The sequence below is a fragment of the Rhodnius prolixus genome, unplaced genomic scaffold (assembly GCF_049639745.1).
Source record: "Rhodnius prolixus isolate KJV_2025 unplaced genomic scaffold, Rpr scaffold_4, whole genome shotgun sequence".
Classification (NCBI taxonomy): Eukaryota; Metazoa; Arthropoda; class Insecta; order Hemiptera; family Reduviidae; genus Rhodnius; species Rhodnius prolixus.
The window spans coordinates 44178337-44200903 of NW_027411614.1; the positions used below are offsets into that span (position 1 = coordinate 44178337).

The 22567-nt window shown below is 34.0% G+C and overlaps 1 protein-coding gene and 1 long non-coding RNA gene across 17 annotated transcripts in view; one reads left to right on the forward strand and one right to left on the reverse strand.

Annotated features, from left to right (window-relative positions):
• The window catches only part of LOC141456113 (retina and anterior neural fold homeobox protein 2-like), a 242948-nt gene that overhangs the window by 108272 nt on the left and 112109 nt on the right, over positions 1-22567 (reverse strand). The window lies entirely within an intron of this gene.
• The window catches only part of LOC141456119 (uncharacterized), a 222593-nt gene that overhangs the window by 71490 nt on the left and 128536 nt on the right, over positions 1-22567 (forward strand). For all 16 annotated transcript variants that reach the window (XR_012459593.1, XR_012459590.1, XR_012459592.1 and 13 more), the window contains exon 4: positions 1439-1694. This is a non-coding gene — a long non-coding RNA (uncharacterized lncRNA). The remainder of the gene's footprint in view (positions 1-1438; positions 1695-22567) is intronic.

Consider the following 22567-nt stretch of genomic DNA (forward strand, 5'->3'; position numbering starts at 1 on the left):
CCAGAAGTTCCGGTTGTTATATCTCTTAACCGGAAGTACCACAGAATAGAATTTACACTTTTTTCCCCCCGAGATTTACTCTAAAATCAATTTACTATAAACATTGTTTATAAATATTGCTTCACTGAAGATCTTCGATGTCTAATTTAAAGATTTCTACCAAGACAATTCGTTCAGGAAGAAAGCAGATGATAAGGCTCCGCGTTCCCCTGAAGTACTAGTTCTTTATTTATTGTTTGGTCTCGCATTCTACAAAAAATGAAATGTGTGTGTTTCTGGCAATTTTGGGTTTTAAGAAAATTTAAAACGGAAGTACCCATATTAATACATATGTAGATCTTTCACTAATCTGGGAGATTTCAAAGCGATTTTTAGTTTTTTTTCATAAATGTGAGTTGTAATTGGCTCTAAATTTTGTAAATATGTTACATACTCGTACATGTAGATCAGAGCTAGCGAGAAATGAAGTTATTTAATTTTTTTTAATTATTTATTTAATTATATTTAATTTTAAGCTAACCAATTTCTCTTAGAATAGTGGCGAAAATGTCATCATAATCTTTAGAAGAAATATTTTAAAAACAAGGACGAAGAATTAAAAAATTATAGAATGAATTATTTTTTCGTAATCGGTTGTGAGTCCCACGATGGTTCATTTGGACTTCTTTTGGCCCAATAGAACTGTAGGATTACCTCTCCACATTTCAATTTGGTACACCCTGTGGGTAAAGAAAAATCAAAGATCCAAAATTATAGACATCCCTTAAGAACGTACAACTTACTTACGGGCGACCATAGCAGATTTTCGGGAACAGTTATTTGGACTATTCAAAACTACTATATCTACCTTCAAATTGTACTTCTTTTTTTTAAGGCCATGAACCTACGTATTAGTGGTTATTATGCCCTTTACTGTTCTGTGGCAGTGCACATGTCAACTTTATACACAACCTTTTACTAAAACAACCACACTTATGGAACTACATTCTTAAAGCTATACACTTAAAGTTAACTCATTCACACTATAAATTACATCCATACCTATATACAATTATATACATTTAAATTTTTTTTTTATATACATGATTTTAATATATTAATTTATTTTCCTATATATTATTGTATAATTTAATTTCCTTTAAAAACTTTATTACATTATCTATTCTCTTTTGGTCATTTCCAAAGGCTTCTTCTAGTGAGTTCGGAACACTGTGACGGTGGTCTACAATGATCATACTCAGAACACTCCACAAGTACATGTTGCACATTCAAGGGTTCATTACATGAATTGCATGTGGGAGGGCTCTCCTGACACATGAGGTAACCATGGGTCAACCGGGTATGGCCGATCCTTAGGCGAGTGACTATTACTTCTTCCCATGTCCCAAGATTTGACGACAGTTCAAATTGTACTAATTTGGTTTATTTATTGTTACAGGTGTTCCGGTAATGTTAAATTTCCGGGAGTGAGTGTAACGGAAGTATTATTATTATTTTGTTTTGTTTTAAAATGAAGTGATTCACCTTTAAACAGTGCGTATAAATCAGTTCGGTTATTCCAAATTCCGTCTAGAAATCTGCATGCGTACAGTATTTACTCGCAAAAGTTTCTTTTTCTAACTTGTGTCAAGTGTCCAGTGCAAATGATGTCATGAAGAAGATCTCAACGGATGTGTAACAGCCAAAAAGAAATGGTAGGCTGGAGGAATATAATATTAATCTATATTAAAATCTTAATGCGCCACTTTGCTAATCTGTTCACCTAGTTGTTATCACGTAAATATGATTAAACTTAGCTCTGGGAAGATATCTCTCTTCTCTAAAAAGTGTACGAATTCACAATAATTATAATTTCAATAATTTTCTAATTTAAATTTCATCGTAAATTTCAGGTAGGTTTTAGGTTTTTATTAAAAGAGAATTTCAGTACTATTATTAGAAACAAGATAAAAATTCCCAAAATTTCTTACAAAAAATATAGGGCATATCCTCGTTTATGAGTATATAGGTTTAGTAAGGCTATGCGATGGGTCTAACTTTCAATATCAAGTTTTTAGCGGAAAGAGGGCCCTAAAATAAGAAAAAGTGTTTAAGAAAATTTCGTGTTTTTTGGGGGGGATTTATATAAAAGAGTCTCAACACGTATCACATAATGTACGACGTGATTACATTCTAATTGTGTCAAACAAATCAAAAAGTTACTAAAATACATAATTTTCAACTTTTTGTTCGAAGCAAATCTTCTTTCGGTTGGCCAGAAATCATGTCCATTGGTCTGAATGGATTACAATCAAGTTACAGAGTACATTGTGTGGTCTATAGTGTGATGATCATCAATTGGATCGTTCAAAGTTTGTACGTTTGTGTTGTTGCATGCATATCTACCTCATCCTGTGCTAACCTGTCTGTCAGTCTGTAGCCTATCTGACGTATATGAGTTTGTAAGTACACTAGATCAAAAAACTGAACATAGCAGGAGGAAGCTAAACTTTATATTTTCTTCGGTCCAACATCATGGGCCGTAACTAAGCGGTCAAAATCTCACCGGAAAGTATCACATTTCACTTCTTTTTCTTCCCGAAAATTTCTCCCACGATTTTCTCTAAGTTTTGCTATCAGGGCAGGAATAAAGGCTTCTCCGTAATGTATTATTTTGATGTAATTACAGTTCAACGAATTGTTGATTGGTTAGTAACAAAATTGTACAGGAACTGTAAGAGTCACGACCAAGAGAATTAGATTAGATTTGATTATCGGAGTAGGACCCATGCCCCACGCCACCGCAGCCAAAAGAGGGCTTATTGTGCCATCCCCTTTGGATCTAGCAGATGAAACCTCCCCTACTAAAGAGGTGGATGGCTTTCCCTACTAGTTCTTTTTGAGCTACTATCTCCTTTGGTCTCAAAGAGATGTAGCTTTCATAGCGCAACCCAACAACATGTAAGTGGCCTTTTTCTCCTCATCCTGACACAATCTGCACAACGGTTCCGAGCTAATAAACCCCTCCTTGTACAGATGACTATGTGTACTGTGTAAATGTATTAAGGGTATAACAGTATATGTTGCTCATGTTCATTTTGTTAGGCTGGAATATCCGCAGGGAGCCCAAGTAGCCTGAAGAAGTGGCTAATCCACTTCCCCTTACGGGAGAGAATTGCACTCGTATGAGAATTTATATAGTTTTTTTCCTTTCACCTAATTTTCAAAATTTGATGACGTCTACAGTGCAACAACAGTGACGAAGTACTAAATTATGAAACCAGAGCAATACGAAATTTCTTGAGAATAAATAAAAATTGTTTAATTCTATAATTATTTAAAAGTTCATTAGAAATAGTTGAGTTGATAGTTGATAGCTGGGTTCATAGTTTTCCTTGGACATTTGACATGCGCATAAGGATATTAATGGGTTGTAAAACATTTTTTTTTCTTTTTTGTCTAATATCTATAATATGTAGATATAATGCACTAACCAACTACATATCTTAAACTGAAATCTAAATTGACTTATTTTTACACTCCCTCCTCGTGATCGCCCTCCTATTGCAGCCTCCCGTATACCCCGCTTCACCATTATATAAATATAGATATAATTAAAACAATATCCTTTCCATCTTAGTAACTCTTCCACTACTACTAAACTGTCTTAACATCGCACACACACAGACACAGACACCCAGTTTCATTTCACTCACTTTACAAGAGAGAAGGTTAATGTTAAAGATTGGACCGCAGGTGTGGATTAGGCAATTACTAAAACGGGAATGATGCTTCTACATCACCCTTTCTCTTCCCGGCTCTACCTGGCCGTATACCCAATTTATGCCTTAATTGCTGTCAAATTAAACTCATCCGTTCTATTTCCTCTAAGCAAGCTTATAAGTTTCATTACTTTTCATGAGACATCTTCTGATAGTTTCTTTAAAAGTTATTGAAAGAGTACTTACTAAAGAAAAATTTGAGTTTTAGTCAAATTTAAATTTAATTTCTACCAAGGCGCCACGATAACCGAGCGGTTATAGGCTAGACCCGCAAAGCTAAGATGTATTGTTGGTTTAGTGGGTTCGATTCTCCCGGTCTAGGTCTTGGATTTTATTTAATGGTTAATATGAGAAATTTATAGTAAAATATGTTAGGCGGTTATATGCTAGACCCGCAAAGCTCAGGTGTATTGTTGGTTTAGTCTAGTATGTTCTATTCCCTGACTCTTGGCTTTGGATTGTGTTTAATGGTTAATATGAGAACTTTACAGTAAATTATGTTTGCTAGTAGCCTCTGTCCACGACATAACGCGATTATTTTAATTTAAATACAAACTGTAAAATTTCAAAATTTTGTTATATATTAGTCGTACATATAATTTTACATCCACTCCGTCACGAATTTAAATTGTAAATTAACACAATTTCCGGTTCGCTATTTCCTTGTCGCTTTTGTTGTCATTGTAAGAACACGTTTTTTTGTTCATCTTAAGAAAGAAGGTATTTTTTTTGGGAAAAACCTAACCTACAACTTCCTTTTAAAATGAAAAAAAAAGGGTACCTATATCTTATTTTTATCAATTTGAACTTTAAAACTTATCAATTTTATCAGCTTTGAACTTCCGGCTATTTTCCGATTTTTGACAGTCCCGGTCCGTACTCCTTTGGCCCTGGAAACGGAGTATTTCCGGTGAAAATCCAAAATGGAATAATATCCGCACGATCGCAACACCTAAATCAACCTAAAAAAAAAAACATTTTCCTGCTCTTTTTCTTTTTTGGGGAGCCTTCTATAAAAAAACTTTACCTTCATATTTACATATTTGCCAACTTATCTTGATGTTAACAAAGATTTAACAAGAAATTACAAAAAAGAAAAAGGAACCCAGAGTTAACCCCAGGTTAGGGGAATTAACTTCCTGTAATTTGTAGAGTTAAGTTTAGTTAGCCCGTCATCCCTTGTACAGGGGGCTGTGGCTTCCTTTGGTTAAATCTTTTCTAATATGACGTCAACTTCATTACGTGCTCAACCTCTTCTAACTCCATTATTTTCCCTGTAATTTTTTTGTTTTGTTTAAAATAGCTTCTTTTTTTTATCAAGGAATATATTAACAAGCTCGTTATAGCAATAAATTGTGAACCTGTTACATGTTTTCCATTATTTCTAAGGGAAGTGGGGTTCAGGCGAGTAATTTTCTAAGAAAAACAGTACCTCATATCACCTGTAATCTAATTAATCTTTTTTTTTAAATTAAAAATGCAATCCAGGTTGAATTACTACACATTCGGGTGCGTTTCGAGTTAATTAGTTGGCAGTCGGGCTGCTGGCTTCATTATGTTTATTGGATCTTCATTCATAATTCACTTTTTAGAAATAAAATGAATGGGAAAACTTCTAAAACCATCTAAATAGAACTAGCACTTTGGCAATGTTAAATTATGTCATATACGAAAATATTTTACGTCAATTATATTTCGTTCAAAACAGTTCAGTTGCTAAGTTATAAAACCTGATAGGGACAGCACCAGTGTTGAGGTCAACAAATTCTACTTTTTTTAATTTGTTTTTTATTTATATTTTTAGCTGATTTTATATTGAAAAATTTTTGTCTAATGAATTCTGGACTCAGGGGGGGAGGGCCGGGATTTTATTGGTAAAAATTATCTACTTATATTTTAGCCATTTGGGGACTAAAATAAGAACTGCCAGTAAACGTCAAATATTAAGTGTTTTTGTGGTTTTTTTAATGATCTTTTTCCTCAGAGAGGAGAGAAACGGGGACTTTTTTTCTCTGAGTAATGAAACTCGGCTAACCGGAAACCACCTTGTTCTCATCTTTACTCGTGAACGTGAGAGTTAAGTTCCACACGATTAGTTGGCGATCCTTACTGAAGTATCATTTTGTGGCAAGATCGGGTCTTGATCGGGTCTACATGGTACCCTCCTGATTATTTTGGCTGATCAAATTACCCTTGTTCGAAACAGTGCTGGAAGTCTTTTTTCTGTGAGCTCCTGCATGACGCGTGCCGCTTTTTCTTTCACAGCTTCACAACGGACTGAAATCGTGTTCCTTTTAATGCAGATTTGACTTTGGGGAACAGATCTACATGGGACCAGGTCAGGCGAATAAGGCGGATGGCCTAAAACTGGGATGTTGTACTTGGCTAGAAACGGTCTTGACAGACAACGAAGTGTGAGCCGGCGCATCTGTCTTGTTGGAGAACCCCGTGACTTGTTCTTCCACAAATCGGGTCGTTTTTTTTCCTTACTCTTTCCTGGAGTTGAGCAAGCACCTCACGGTAGTTGATTAATTATAATCGATATTTTCATCCGTTTTGGACGTGGAAAGGGGCGACCTGGGCGGTCATCATCTCCGACGTCTTCAACCGACATCTTGGAAACGCTAGAACCACTCAAAAAACTTACGCACATGATAATCACTCATCGCCATAAACTTCTTTTAATAAAAGATAAGTTTCAGTAGCGATTTTATCCAGTTTCATGTGAAATTTCACAATTCGTTGCTCTATTGCATGTGTTGTATCTATGTTTTCGGCAAAACGAAACTAACACCTCTTACACAAACGCGACGGTCCCGGTCAGACAGATTTCTCTACAAACACGTGAGACGCTGCAATCGAAAAAGAAGGCTTTACGCTGCATAGCTGTCGGTCGTTAGGGATTTAGCGCATGCATAGTTCTTCTGTAGCAGCATCATTCTCGTTATTTAATAGCCACACTCGTACAGATGACTTTTAATTCTCGTCTCTTACAATACTTTATGAATATTCTACTCGAGCCTAAAGTGACTGCACTGCTTCTTTAATACAAAGTCTTTCAATACAAACTATAAGTTCCAATAGAACTTAATTAGGTAACATTGTGTGTTGTTCATACCAGCTTCTTATTTTTCTTTCAGTCTAAAAATCACCGTTTTTCACATTACCTTAATTCAGTGAACTTAATTCAGGCTAAGTTATGCAATAATAAAAGTTATAGTTAAAAATTTATAGTTCTAGTTGTGAAGAAATTTATTACACGTGGTTTTTTATGATTATGATCATTTCATAGTAGAACTAGTGCTGCTGCTAGCGGTTGGATATGGCATTTTTGATGAAGTTCAATTATTGAATATAAATTGGGTATTTTGTCATGAGATTATCTCAGTAGTATGTCTGTCTGGAAGTCAATTTACCAGAGAGATGATGATGATTTTGATGATCAGTTTGTACACTCGGCCTCCAGCATCACACAAAATGAAAGAGTGATAGAAAGAGAGAGAGAAAGATATTAAACTCCTGGTAATTTGATTTCTCCATTCCATTAAGGCCATTGCAGCTACACTACCCGTCCAATCCCGCCTGGACTCTGCGCTGACTTAATCTTTACCCTTTAACTGAAAAATTGATTCCCCCCTCCACCCGCATCTTTCTCTGCTCCCAACAATGCGTATACTTTTTGTAAATTCTTTATTCTCTATCAGTGATGCCGACAGTTTTTTGTTTTTTTAAAAAATCATCCTCCCTTTTGTTCTTCGATTTAATTCATGCCATAGCAGCTCAAAGAAAGAGAGAGAGGCATATTGTTAATATGATTACCATCAAAAGAAAATTGAGGTCTTTCTGCTTTGTGGTTGGAATATTTTAATCTTGAAGCGTACTTCAGCTTTTTTGTATGTGATCGATCCAACTTGGGCCGTTTTAATTTCATTCCATGGCAGCGTACCATCTCCAGGGTGATTCCAGCTCCAGATAAAGTTCTTAACGTCTTTCAAAGACTTATTTTGCTTTGAACCACATACCTACTGTCGTCTTTATTGTACCGCCTAGTTCATATCTATATCCGCAAAATTGAAACTAGTGGCATTGCAGAAGATTGAACGGCCATTTGAAAGTTGGTAGGATTCTTGGGTCGGCCACTTATAGTAGATTAAAGGGGAGGGCATATTCAACGCAAGGACCTGACCGGAAGGATTGTCTCAATGGCACAGGTTATCACTCAGGAGTCCCCTTTACAGAGAAGGAAGATCCATGCAATTCTGTCCAGGTGTCTCTCATCAGACTCCTAAGTCAATAATAAACAGCATTACAGGAAGTGAGTGATACACCACGATACAGCCTCTTGGTGGTGTAGACTTCCAGTCGATCCTCATCCAATCTAAACTAGGTAGCTATCCTGAATTCGATGTAAGAGGTGGCTCTTTGATTATTCCGCTTCGTATTAAAAACTATATATACATAAAACTGTATTAAAACTGTCCGGTAGGACAGTTGTATAAGGGTTGACCATCAAAAACTGCACGAAAAAGCATAACGTTGAAAAACACCCAACTTTGGCAATTTTTTTCTCTTTTTCTATAAAAGATAAAATTCCCAAATTTTCTTTATAATATAGGGCAAATCCTCCTTTATGAATGTAATTTTTTGCAACAACACAGATCTAATAGATTTCGAGAAAAAAGTTGCCGAAAATGAGCAAAAACGGCTTTTTCAAAAAATGTTCTTGTTCTTGTTCTTGTTACCTTTTTTGTAAACAACGTAGCGCCTAAACGCGTGAACCGATTTTCATGAATGAGGTGTCATTCGATTCGGAATTTTATGTAGATGTGCCTTTTGGGGGTCTCGGCCCTGTACATCGAATGGGAGAGGAGTTAGCCCCCTTTATGTAAGGCCCCCTCCAAAATTATTATTACTAATTACTCTGTAAATCTTGGCCCGATTTTGATAAAATTTGGTAGGATGATAGGGTTAGGGCTCCCCTACGTAACATTAAAGCGACGATCTGCTCTTACACTTGTTAAGGGGAAGTATAGCAATCGTTTCAAATTATCGAAACGTGAACCGATTTTCATGAATGAAGTGTCATTCGAATCGAAATTTTGTACAGATTTGTACTTTAAAAGTCTCGACGCTATGCCTCATAAGGAGGGGAGTTCGCCCCACCCAAATAAGGCTCTTTCTAAAACTATTATTACCAATATTTCTACAAAGCTTAGTCCGATTTTGATAAAATTTAGCACGAAGAAGTGATTAAAGCTCCTCTACGTGGCTGTGAAGGGCCATCATGCTCTTACACCTACTAAGAGGAAGTACTGCAATCGTTAAAATTATCAATGAGTGAACCGATTTACATCAATGAATTGTCGTTCGATTCAAAATCTTTGCCTTTTAGGGAGAAGTACTGTAATCGCATTTTTTTTTCTTGCTCCTCTTAAAAGGAAGTACTGAAATCGCAGTTTAATTTTGCTATTTACGTACAAATACCTTCCTATTTATTCAAAACGCTTTCTCAAAAAAATGGTTATTGAGGATGGTTTGGGGACCGCAACTATAACCATTCTTTAAAAAGATCTCTCCAGTGGTAGTTACGGTTCCGATTTAACACCTTATCAGGTTATAATGATAGAATAGCTTATTCCAAATTTTAAAAAAATCTGTAAAGCAGACGTAACTTTGCTAATAGACAAAAAGGAAAACTATCCAAAAGGTACAAAAATCTCCTTAACAAAAACTTACAGTTTAAAAAGTTAAGTATAAGGGTTGATTAAACGCCAAAAGGTACACAAATCAGCAAGTACCCAACATTTCATTAATACTTCATTGATATTATTTAAGTAATTTTACCGCATTAATTTTCATTAATATTTTTTAAGAATTTATTAGATGTCACATACCCTTATGCTGGCCAGTTCATTCATAATAGTTATAATTGTGATAAAATGTATATTATATCTTCGTATAAATAGGTACTTTATTTTAACTCTATTCCAAATTATTCTTCTGATTTCTCTTTAATGTGCCCTTTATTCTGAAGTTGTCACATATACATGCATGTTAAATTAGAAAAAGACAAATTCAGAGTCGGCTACTGTTTAAATTTGAATCACGGAGGATTTAAAACAATATTTCAGTCTTGAATTCGTCTTACCGAAATATTCGTGAGCACAAATAACACACAGTTAATAACAAGTAGATTATTCAACATTATTTATTCATTTCTCAATTGTAATTTAACTTAGTTCCCCTAATTTTACTTATAGTAAAATACTGGAATAATTAGCTGTCCTAAAAATATGCATATCTTATTTATTTTATATTACATATACACAACATTGTGGGAAGAACACCTAGATGGAGAATGTAATTGAAGAAAACTATATTATTTACGATAAAGCCAGATTGACTACTACATAAAATAACAATTACTTTAATCGAAGAATGAACTTAAACCGACGATTTTTATTTAAAAATAAAAATAAATAAACAAAATCATTGATGTATGTTGGTGTAAGCATTTTTTAAAAAAGTTTATGAATTTTTTAGCCTCATATTTTTTATAACGTTTTCTTTTTCACCTGTAATCAATAGTTTGATTATTATAGATAAATAGATATCTCCTTAACAAAAACTTACAGTTTTAAAAGTTAAGTATAAGGGTTGATTAAACGCCAAAAGGTACACAAATCAGCAGTTCCCAACATTTCATTAATACTTCATTGATATAATTTAAGTAATTTTACTGCATTAACTTTTCCTTCACATTTTTTAGAATTTATTAGATGTCACAGACCCTTATGCTGGCCATTTTCGTCTACAAAATATTTACTCAAGTAGCACACCATTTAACTTAGATTGACTGTAATATCTATTTATCTATAATAATCAAACTATTAATCACAGGTGAAAAAGAAAACGTTATAAAAAATATAAAAAAAATAAGAGGCTAAAAAATTCATAAACTTTTTTTACATCAATAATTTTATGCATTTATTTTTATTTTTAAATAAAAATCATTGGTTTAAGTTCATTCTTCGATTAAAGTAATTGTTATTTTATGTTGTAGTCAAACGTTTGTAATAATAAGTAATAAATAATCTGGCTTTATCGCAAATAATATAGTTTTCTTCAATTACATTCTCAATCTAGGTGTTCTTCCCACAATGTTATATATATGTAATATAAAATAAAGAAAATAAAGATATGCATATTTTTAGGACAGCTAATTATTCCAGTATTTTACCATAAGTAAAATTAGGGGGACTAAATTAAATTACAATTGAGAAATGAGTAAATATTGTTGAATAATCTACTTGTTATTAAATGTATGTTATTTGTGCTCACGAATATTTCGGTAAGACGAATTTAAGACTGAAATATTGTTTTGAATCCTCCGTGATTGAAATTTAAAAAGTGGCCGACTCTAACTTTGTTTTTTTCTACTTTAACATGCATGTATATGTGACTACTCAGAATAATTCATCACTCATTTTATCATAATTATAATAAAAAAATATTATGAATGAACTGGCCAGCATAAGGGTCTGTGACATCTAATAAATTCTAAAAAATGTGAAGGAAAAGTTAATGCAGTAAAATTACTTAAATTATATCAATGAAGTATTAATGAAATGTTGGGAACTGCTGATTTGTGTACCTTTTGGCGTTTAATCAACCCTTATACTTAACTTTTAAAACTGTAAGTTTTTGTTAAGGAGATTTTTGTACCTTTTGGATAGATTTTCCTTTTTGTCTATTTGCAAAGTTACGTCTGCTTTACAGATTTTTTAAAATTTGGAATAAGGTATTCTATCATTATAACCTGATAAGGTGTTAAATCGGAACCGTAACTACCACTGGAGAGATCTTTTTAAAGAATGATTATAGTTACGGTCCCCAAACCATCCTCAATAACCATTTTTTTGAGAAAGCGTTTTGAATAAAATAGGAAGGTATTTGTACGTAAATAGCAAAATTAAACTGCGATTTCAGTACTTCCTTTTAAGAGGAGCAAGAAAAATAAACTGCGATTACAGTACTTCTCCCTAAAAGGCAAAGATTTTGAATCGAACGACAATTCATTGATGTAAATCGGTTCACTCATTGATAATTTTAACGATTGCAGTACTTCCTCTTAGTAGGTGTAAGAGCATGATGGCACTTCACAGCCACATAGAGGAGCTTTAATCACTTCTTCGTGCTAAATTTTATCAAAATCGGACTAAGCTTTGTAGAAATATTGGTAATAATAGTTTCAGAAAGGGCCTTATTTGGGTGGGGCGAACTCCCCTCCTTATGAGGCATAGCGTCGAGACTTTTAAAGTACAAATCTGTACAAAATTTCGATTCGAATGACACTTCATTCATGAAAATCGGTTCACGTGTCGATAATTTGAAACGATTGCTATACTTCCCCTTAACAAGTGTAAGAGCAGATCGTCGCTTTATTGTTAGGTAGGGGAGCCCTAACCCTATCATCCTACCAAATTTTATCAAAATCGGGCCAAGATTTACAGAGTAATTAGTAATAATAATTTTGGAGGGGGCCTTACATAAAGGGGGCTAACTCCTCTCCCATTCAATGTACAGGGCCGAGACCCCCAAAAGGCACATCTACATAAAATTCCGAATCGAATGACACCTCATTCATGAAAATCGGTTCACGCGTTTAGGCGCTACGTTGTTTACAAAAAAGGTAACAACAACAAGAAGAAGAAGAAGAACAACAAGAACAAGAACAACAACAATTTTTGAAAAAGCCGTTTTTGCTCATTTTCAGCAACTTTTTTCTCAAAACCTATTAGATCTGGGTTGTTGCAAAAAATTACAGTCATAAAGGAGGATTTGCCCTTTATTTTAAAGAAAATTTGGGAATTTTATCTTTTATAGAAAAAGAGAAAAAAATTGTCAAAGTTGGGTGTTTTTCAACGTTACGCTTTTTCGTGCAGTTTTTGATGGTCAACTCTTATACAACTGTCCTACCGGACAGTTTTAATTACAGTCAATCTACATTAAATGGTGTGCTACTTGAACAAATATTTTGTAGATGAAAATGGCCAGCATAAGGATCTGTGACATCTAATAAATTCTTAAAAAATATTAATGAAAATTAATGCGGTAAAATTACTTAAATAATATCAATGAAGTATTAATGAAATGTTGGGTACTTGCTGATTTGTGTACCTTTTGGCGTTTAATCAACCCTTATACTTAACTTTTTAAACTGTAAGTTTTTGTTAAGTATAATATTAGTTATTGTTAAAACTTAATGCATATAAATCTTAATATATACAGTAAGTAACGATGGAAACCCCCTCCTTACCAGTGTATTATACTACCTAGTGGTTTATATTATGTAATGAAAGTGCAGTTATTGCAATAAATGCGGCCAGCTGGAAAATGACCATTATTTACTGGGCTTTAGAAAATTAAAATTTTCATTAATGTGTTATAATAACAATAATAATAAAATTATTGCATGTTCGCGTTTTTTTTTCCTTTTGTGCTAGAACAATTAAGAATTTGCATTTTTATTGTGCATTACTTTTAATTTTGTTTTATTTTATTTTTTAAAGTAATTTGTTTTATGTTTATTCTTTTAGTTTCGCTTTAATTATGTTGATTTAAGGTGAACGAATTGAGATTATCGTTGTTTTTGTTGCGAGATGGGGTATTAGGGTTAGAATAAATGTGGGATATGGACTCGGATAGGCCCATAACTTTCTTAGACATATATCAGACTCTTCGTTGGACATATCAGAGTGCCTAGGGACAAACACCATTCATCAACTGATTTCAGATTTAGTTCAATTTTGAAATACTGTTTAAAACCTTTGTTAGGGGGAAAGATCTTCTTTGTCTTCTTAAGATTATCCACAGATTTTTTTCGGCCAGATGTTAATCTTAAATGATTTAAGAAGTGGAGGTTCGGGATTTTTTTTGGTCCAATCGGTAATGAGTTGTGGCGACGGATCGATTTTTTCTAAAGGCCAGGTAATGGTAAAGCAATGAATAATGAAAATTGGCTCGATTGCAGTAATTCCACCAACGAGGAGTGAGAGAAAGTAATTCGGCAAATGAGTGAAGAAATCTCCCATAGGAAAAACTCTGGTGGAACGTGAAAAATAAAGAAGTAAGAATGGGATATTCAGATCTTTGTGGAGATTTGAATTAGTAGCGAGTGTTGACGATTTGGGGCAGGACTTCCTAACGATATTAGATTCTCCAAATATTAGGAGCCTCACAGTTTTTGCTCCCATAAGTCCAGCACGGAAATATTTTGTTAAAGAGTTAGTTTATTAATATTCACAGTTGATCTCCGTCTCAACTAAATATTTTTAAATAAAGTTTAACAAATGAAAACCTGGCACGATCCAAAACTCCCGAATAAATATAATAAACGAAGAAATTACAAAAAAAATCACCTGATAGATTCTTTTTTAGGGAATGGAATATTACAAGGAAATTTGACAGACGTACAAACATAAGGTTAGCTTTGAGAGTTTAGTTTTTTTTTATTGGACTGATGTTCCCTCTCGAATCCCTCCGCACCACACCATGTAACTGGCGAAGACAATTAGGGAAGCCATGTGCTGTAATACTTTTTTAGGATAATTATTTTTTTTTAACTCAGAGATCCTTTATTATGATAGTAAATTACGGACAGAATGGTAGTCGAGTTATGGATATTGATGTTTTAATAGTTCCTAAGTTCCTCCCTCCCCTCCTCTCGGCCCCCTTCCCAACACTAACGCAGTGAGGGGGAGAGCTCCATTACACATCCCTCTCGCATGGGAAATATAATTTATTTTTCTTATTATTTACTTGTATATAATTCAATATTACATTGCATTGCGAATTCCTCTTCAATTACACAATTTCTGGTTCAACATTGTGGCTATTACGTACAATTTACATCAAGTTTTAATTTGGTTTCTTTGATGGGAAAGCTTCATTTTTTCTATTTTTTTTTTTATTTTTTTAATTAAAACCGGTACTCTTTCTTACAACTGAAACCGGAAGTAAGTACAGTAAAAATTAATCAGTTTTCGTTAATTATAATTAGTTGATTATAAGTTGCTACTATAAGTTCTGGGTCACTATAAAACTATTTTAATTCTCTCGTGAACACTCCATTCGACTTTCTCTTACAATAGTTTGCCTAGGTTCTAGTGAATTCTCGGGTCCCTGCGTGTACCCTAGCCAAACAACACCTTTAATAATCACATAAATCTGGATTTGCAGAGGAAGGAATGTGTCAATTGCAGCTTGGTTTTAGTGAACCCATAATCATGTTTTTTCGATAGTTCTTTGTTTTTTTGTTTTTTTTATTGGATTTCCGGTTTTATTTATATATCTTCAGCGCTGTTTTGTTTGGGTTTAAGTTCTGTTCCGGAAATATGTAGATATGGTCGCCAAAATTCCTCTAGGGAGTAGTTACGAGAAAGTAGAATGCAATAATCAATAATAATATACCTATTTATAATGTATATATAGATTTTTTTATCTTTTATTGGAATTTACAACTGCAACAGGTTGTTGCAACAAGCCAATGAGGTACCTGGTAGCAAAAAAATAAAAAAAAATCATGAGTGGAGAAGGCACCCAGTGGTGACACTCCAGTAACGGGCTCTTGCTATACTGCTCTCACGATAAGAGTAGATCACGAGAGGCCATCTTCTTAGAGGATTACCTGGTAATGGTGGAGGAAGATAGGTGTTCTATGAGAGGGTTAGGATGAGCTGCTGTGGAGGAATGATGAATTTGAGTAAACGAGTGTTAGCAAGATCTGTAATGAAAAGGATTTTGAGATCATTATGGATAGTGTGAGGTTAGATAGATAGAACGGAGCGTTAAGAAGTTTTCGAAGTATTTTTGACTTTAAAATCTGGATGCGTAGAGAGTTTGAACGCTTAGTCGATCCCCATACTTCGATGACGTATGACCAAATAGGTCGCAGTAACGGAAGGTTTAAGAGTCTTTTGTTATGCAGGTTAAGTTTCGAACGTTTGCCAAGTAGTCTGGCAAGAAGTTTGTAGCGTTGGTTAGTTTCTTGTGTTTTCAGTCTAGTAATATTTATAATAAAATATATAAAAATAATTACTTAGAGACATTGTAATTATATGAGAAAATTATTTCCATTAAATTTTGTTTAGAAATTTAAGAATTCCCCCCCCCCCACAAGTAAAGGGCGCCCAGGAGTGTTTTGGAGCTGCAAATCGCCAAGCTGTACTGTATTGCGCAGTAGTGGGTTCAATTCCCCGGTCTTGACCTTGGGTGTTCCAAAAAAAAAGTGTTTCTATTATCGTCTACATTAGTATTATCAATATCGATGCTAGAAATTCAATATTTTTTCTGCATAAATTCTTTTGCTAATATTCATATCGATAATGCATTAGTGCGGTTGACGAAAATTGTAAGTTCAAGATAGGTACTTGTGAACTGTAACTATTTCCTGATTCTCAGGTATACTTTTGGCGGAAGAGGATTCAATTTCCTTTTTAACAAGGATCTTGGCTTCCCTGAGATATCCCAACCAATTTCAATTTCTCTATCAGCTGTTTCTTTTACTTCTCGTAAACAAGAAAGTATTAGAATCGATAAGAGTTTCGATTTTAAGTGTCAACAAGTGTAAGGACGGTAAGAATGTGATGCTATAATTCCGAGTTTCAATTTAATTCCTTAACCAGAAGTAACTTCTACACTCTATGAATTAGTATTATGTCAAAAAATGGTTCTTAGAATTTTCTGTTTGTATTAAACTGCTTAGATTTATTTATCAATATTTAGAACGATTCTCGGGGACCGATTGAGGTTATATTTTTGGGTAACGCGTTTTATAAAGTCTAGAATGTTTTTCTAAGAACAAAAAATTACTCAAGTGTTGTATTTTGGGGGGCGGGAATGAATTTGTAAGTTCACTTTGAGGATAAGATAATAGATGGGACGGGATCTACGCCCCACGGCACCGCAACCACAGAAGACTTATTGTGCCAGCCCCTTCTTAGTTCTAGTAAGCGAACCCTACCCTCCTAAAGAGGTTGAGGACTTTCCCTACTAGTTCTTTTTGCGCTACTATCTCCTTCGGACTCAGCGTTCCAAAGGTTTCATAGCGCAAACGCTTTCTTTCTTTCTTTCTTCCTGACATAATCTGCACAACGGTTCCGAGCTAATAAGTCCCACCTAGCGCAGATACTTCCTGAACCTACCGTGCCCCGTGAATAGGCCTGTAAACAGAGTAATCTGATTTCTACCCAAGCACAGGGTCTCTTTGGTTCTTTGTTTACACAGCCAAGGCAAGCGTTTAGTCTTGCTGTGTTTAACCCCCAAGACATATCACCCAGTTCTTTTCGTGCTCCCTCCAGTTCCAATCTCTGAGAGCCGCACGAACCGAACCCCTGGTGATCCCTAGGACAGACTCCGGACCGATGAAAGGGGTGTTAGATCCATTCCTGGCCAGATGATCACCTTTCTAATTCCCTTCAATCCCTACTTGACCCGGCTGAACTTTGTTGTGCCGCGCCAGTAGTTCTTCGGCCTTCCTGCATTTCCAAACCAGGGAAGAGGTTATTCTGAAGGATATAAGAGCCTTCAGTGCCGCTTGGCTGTCCGAAAAGATACGAATCTCCCTATTTCTAGGTTCCATCCGCAGGTATTCCTCAGCACATCTCTTTGAGGATAGTAAAATGAAAAAGTTACTCAACTGTTTTCGAAAAAATTACGAAATTTCAAATTTGTTATTTTAATAAATAAAAAAAAAGCATCTGAGAATTTGGGTAAATTTCTCAAATTGTAGTTACTGGATAAGATCTGTGTTTTCATCCCAAATCTGTGGTCCATCCCAAGCACAATTTATATCCCCAGATTCTTCTTAAATTCATTTTCATTTCTTCTTTTTTTAATCAATATGTTTGAACATCAAATATTTGGGCCAGTCTTACTAAACTTTATTTTATATTTAAATCAAAATATTAATATTTCGTTTTATTTCACCTTGAACTAAATTAGCTGCTAAAATTCAAAACAAAAATAATTAATGCATGCATTAACATGTTTTTTTTTTTTTAAATTCTCAATAGATAAACCTGTATTTAATTAAATTTACCTTAATTACTAGCTCTCCCCTAGAAAGATAAGAATTCACTTTAGAAATGTCAAGGTTGCACATTTTTAAGTTATTTTTCACAAAATTAATGGAATTATCCGCTCGTTATGCTTCGTAAATAATGCAATTTAGATTGCGACGTCAATTGTTTTAAATTCATAATAATAATTTGATTATTACTAGGAGGGGGATGGGATAAGTAGATTACCTTTAAAGTGTCATTTTGTGTGTGTCTGTGTAGTTAACGGTCCTATCTATTGGTCAGTACCAAGGTGATAAGGTACCAAGGTGGGTTTATATTGGTCAAAAAATTCCGCGTCTAAAATATCCCCAATATTAAGGTACGTACAGTCAGGGACAAATGATAGACACACCTCCAAAAGCATCTTTTATATTTTCCTGAATTTTTCTTTTTAAATTTAATGATTATTTTGTTAATTTATTGCCTTTTGGTATCACACTTTTATTGGCATACTACGGATAGGTGAAAGTTTACTTTTATATTCTCAAATATTTGTAAAAAATGAATATTTACGTGGGACACAAAGATGGAACACACTTGTGTTTTTGTTGACTTAATGCTTCTGTTAAATTTGCATTCGCTTTCTAATATAGTGCACAGTCTTTCAATTTTTATACCACATTTTATTATTTCATTTTTGTTAAAAAAAAAATTTTTTTTTATAATGGGAAGAAGGAAGTGTTTTAGCGACGAAGAAAGGAGGTTAATCGAATCTCTTTCGGAATCGGGTATGTCTGCCAGAGAAATTGGACGCCAAATAAAGAGGAGTTTCTCGTCAGTGTGTAAATTTTTGAAATTCGGGGAACAATATGGCGCTGGGAGGTCAAAAGGCACGCCTTCGGCCTTTCGAAGCGTGAAAAAAGGGTCATTTTAAAAGCTGCCTCAAACTCTACGCTCTCAGCTCGGGCAATTGCTGCAAATGTTGCTGTCCACACTAATGTTAAAAATGTAAGGAGGTTTTTAAGGAAGCAAGATACGTTGGTCAGAAAATAATTAAGGACGAAACCAGTCTTAACACAAAGGCACAAATTCAGCCGACTAGATTTTGCACGAGAACACATGTCGTGGGTCGGAGAATGGAATAAAGTGATTTTTTCGGATGAAAAAAAAGTTAATTTAGATGGCCCTGATGGATTTCGATATTATTTCCATGATTTAAGGAAAGAAGAGAAATTTTTGTCTAAACGGAAAATGGGTGGTGGATCCATAATGGTGTGGGCATCCATAGACTTCCTAAATAAGGGCGAAATAACTTTTCTTCCTCGCAGAGTTAACGCCAAAGCATACAAGAACATATTGGAAGAAGCAAAAATTGAGTTTCTCGGGATGGCTGGTGAAAATTATATTTTTAAGCAAGACAACGCTCCAGTTCATAATGCTCGGACAATAAAAAGTTAGTTCTAAGATCATAACATTGAAACTCTTTCTTGGCCAGCTCTTTCTCCAGACCTCAATATAATTGAAAATGTGGATGAATTGAAAATCGCAATTTTGTCATCTTGGGAAGATATCGGGCAAGAAGAGGTTCAAAATTTGAACAGAAGTCTTCCAAATAGAATGTTCGAAGTGATACACAACAGAGGAGGCTCAACAAAATATTAAGCGACAGCTGAAACTCCAAAACTGAAGGTGTGTCTATCTTTTTGCCCCACATCAAAGTGATTATTAAAACTGTCCGGTAGGACAGTTGTATAAGGGTTGATCATCAAAAACTGCAGGAAAAAGCGTAACGTTGAAAAACACCCAACTTTGACAATTTTTTTCTCTTTTTCTATAAAAGATAAAATTCCCAAATTTTCTTTATAATGTAGGGCAAACCCTCCTTTATAACTGTAATTTTTTTGCAACAACCTAGATCTGATAGATTTTGAGAAAAAAGTTGCCGAAAATGTGCAAAAACGGCATTTTCAAAAATTGTTGTTGTTCTTCTTCTTCTTCTTCTTCTTCTTGTTGTTGTTGTTGTTGTTACCTTTTTTGTAAACTGCGTAGCGCCTAAACGCGTGAACCGATTTTCATGAATGAGGTGTCATTCGATTCGGAATTTTATGTAGATGTGCCTTTTGGGGGTCTCGTCGCTGTACATCGAATGGGAGAGGAGTTAGCCCCCTTTATGTAAGCCCCCTCCAAAATTATTATTACTAATTACTCTGTAAATCTTGGCCCGATTTTGATAAAATTTGGTAGGATGATAGGGTTAGGGCTCCCCTACATAACATTAAAGCGACGATCTAATCTTACACTTGTTAAGGGGAAGTATAGCAATCGTTTCAAATTATCGACACGTGAACTGATTTTCATGAATAAAGTGTCATTCGAATCGAAATTTTGTACAGATTTGCATTTTAAAAGTCTCGACGCTACGCCTCATAAGGAGGGGAGTTTGCCCCACCCAAGTAAAGCCCTTTCTAGAACTATTATTACCAATATTTCCATAACGCTTAGTCCGATTTTGATAAAATTTAGCACGAAGAAGTGATTAAAGGTCCTCTACGTGGCAGTGAAGTGCCATCATGCTCTTACACCTACTAAGAGGAAGTCTTGCAACTGTTAAAATTATCAATGGGTGAACCGATTTACATCAATGAATTGTCGTTCGATTCAAAATCTTTGCCTCTTTGCCTTTTTGGGAGAAGTACTGTATTCGCAGTTTGTTTTTCTTACTCCTCTTAAAAGGAAGTACTGAAATCGCAGTTTAATTTTGCTAGTTACGTACAAATACCTTCCTATTTTATTCAAAACGCTTTCTCAAAAAAATTGTTATTGAGGATGGCAACTATAATCATTCTTTATAAAGATCTCTCCAGTGGTAGTTACAGTTCCGACTTAACACCTTTTCAGGTTATAATGATAGAATTGCTTATTCCAAATTTTAAACAAATCTGTAAAGCAGATATGTAACTTCGCAAAATAGACAAAAATGAAAATCTATCCAAAAGGTACAAAAATCTCCTTAACAAAAACTTACAGTTTTAAAAGTTAAGTATAAGGGTTGATTAAACGCCAAAAGGTACACAAATCAGCTAGTACCCAACATTTCATTCATGCTTAGTTCATATAATTTAAGTAATTTTGCTGCATTAACTTTTCCTTCACATTTTTTAGAATTTATTAGATATCACAGACCCTTATGCTGGCCAGTTCATTCATAATATTATTTTGTTATAATTATGATAAGATGTATATTATATCCGTTTTTAAATAGGTACTTTATTTTAACTCTATTCCGAATTATTCTTCGGATTTAGCTTTAATTTGCCCTTTATTCTGAGATGTCACATATATACGATATATGCAAAAGTAGAAAAAGACAAAGTTAGAGTCGGCTACTGTTTAAATTTGAATCACGGATTTAAAAAAATATTTCAGTCTTGAATTCGTCTTACCGAAATATTCGTGAGCACAAATAACACACAGTTAATAACAAGTAGATTATTCAACATTATTTATTCATTTCTCAATTGTAATTTAATTTAGACCCCCTAATTTTACTTATAGTAAAATACTGGAATAATTAGATGTCCTAAACGTATGCATATCTCATTTATTTTATATTACATGTATACAACATTGTGGGAAGAACACCTAGATTGAGAATGTAATTGAAGAAAACCATATTATTTGCGATAAAGCCAGATAATTATTACCTTTAATTATAAACGTTTGGCTACTACATAAAATAACAATTACTTTAATCGAAGAATGAACTTAAACAGACGATTTAAAAAAATAAATAAAATAAAATAAATAAATAAAATAAACAAAATCATTGATGTATGTTGTGTAAGCATTTTTTCAAAAAGTTTTTGCATTTTTTAACCTGTAATTAATAGTTTGATTATTATAGATTAATATTAATAGATATTAAAGTCAATCTACAGTGCTACTTGAACAAATATTTTGTAGATAAATATGGCCAGCATAAGGGTCTGTGATATCTAATAAATTCTAAAAAATGTGAAGGAAAAGTTAATGCAGCAAAATTACTTAAATTATATGAACTAAGCATGAATGAAATGTTGGGTACTAGCTGATTTGTGTACCTTTTGGCGTTTAATCAACCCTTATACTTAACTTTTAAAACTGTAAGTTTTTGTTAAGGAGATTTTAAGTTTATGCTTTATACAAATTGACACATTCATAAATTAATCTGATTTTACTGTTTATTCCTTATTTTAATGTCTGATACAATATTATCAAAAGTCAGAAATAAATTAAAATTGCAAATAAACATTTTCTAAAAGAAATTGTATGTGTGTCTATCATTTTGTCCCTGACTGTACGTCTTTCCTCTTTCACGAATATACTACGTACTTTACAAGGTACATTTCCTGTATCGTTTCGGTGTGTTTTTTTACATTGTTTATGCAATCTATATTGGTAAGAATTTAATATTATTCCAAAAAACAAAAAAAATTGTAACTTAGAACCCATCCGACTGAAAAAAAAACAAAAGAACTAACATCCAACTGGGACTGAATCCTACAGTAAACATAGAAAACTGGCTGCTTTCAAAACATGACCCATACTCAGTGGGGATCGCGTCCAACTTCGAAAATCCAAAGACTGTAAGCCTGTCCTCTTCCTCCAGAAATGCCTCCAAACATCTTTCATCCTCGGACTAATATCCGCTCTTGTTAATCCCAATTTTAAACCACTAATCATCCTAATTCATTTTAAACTACA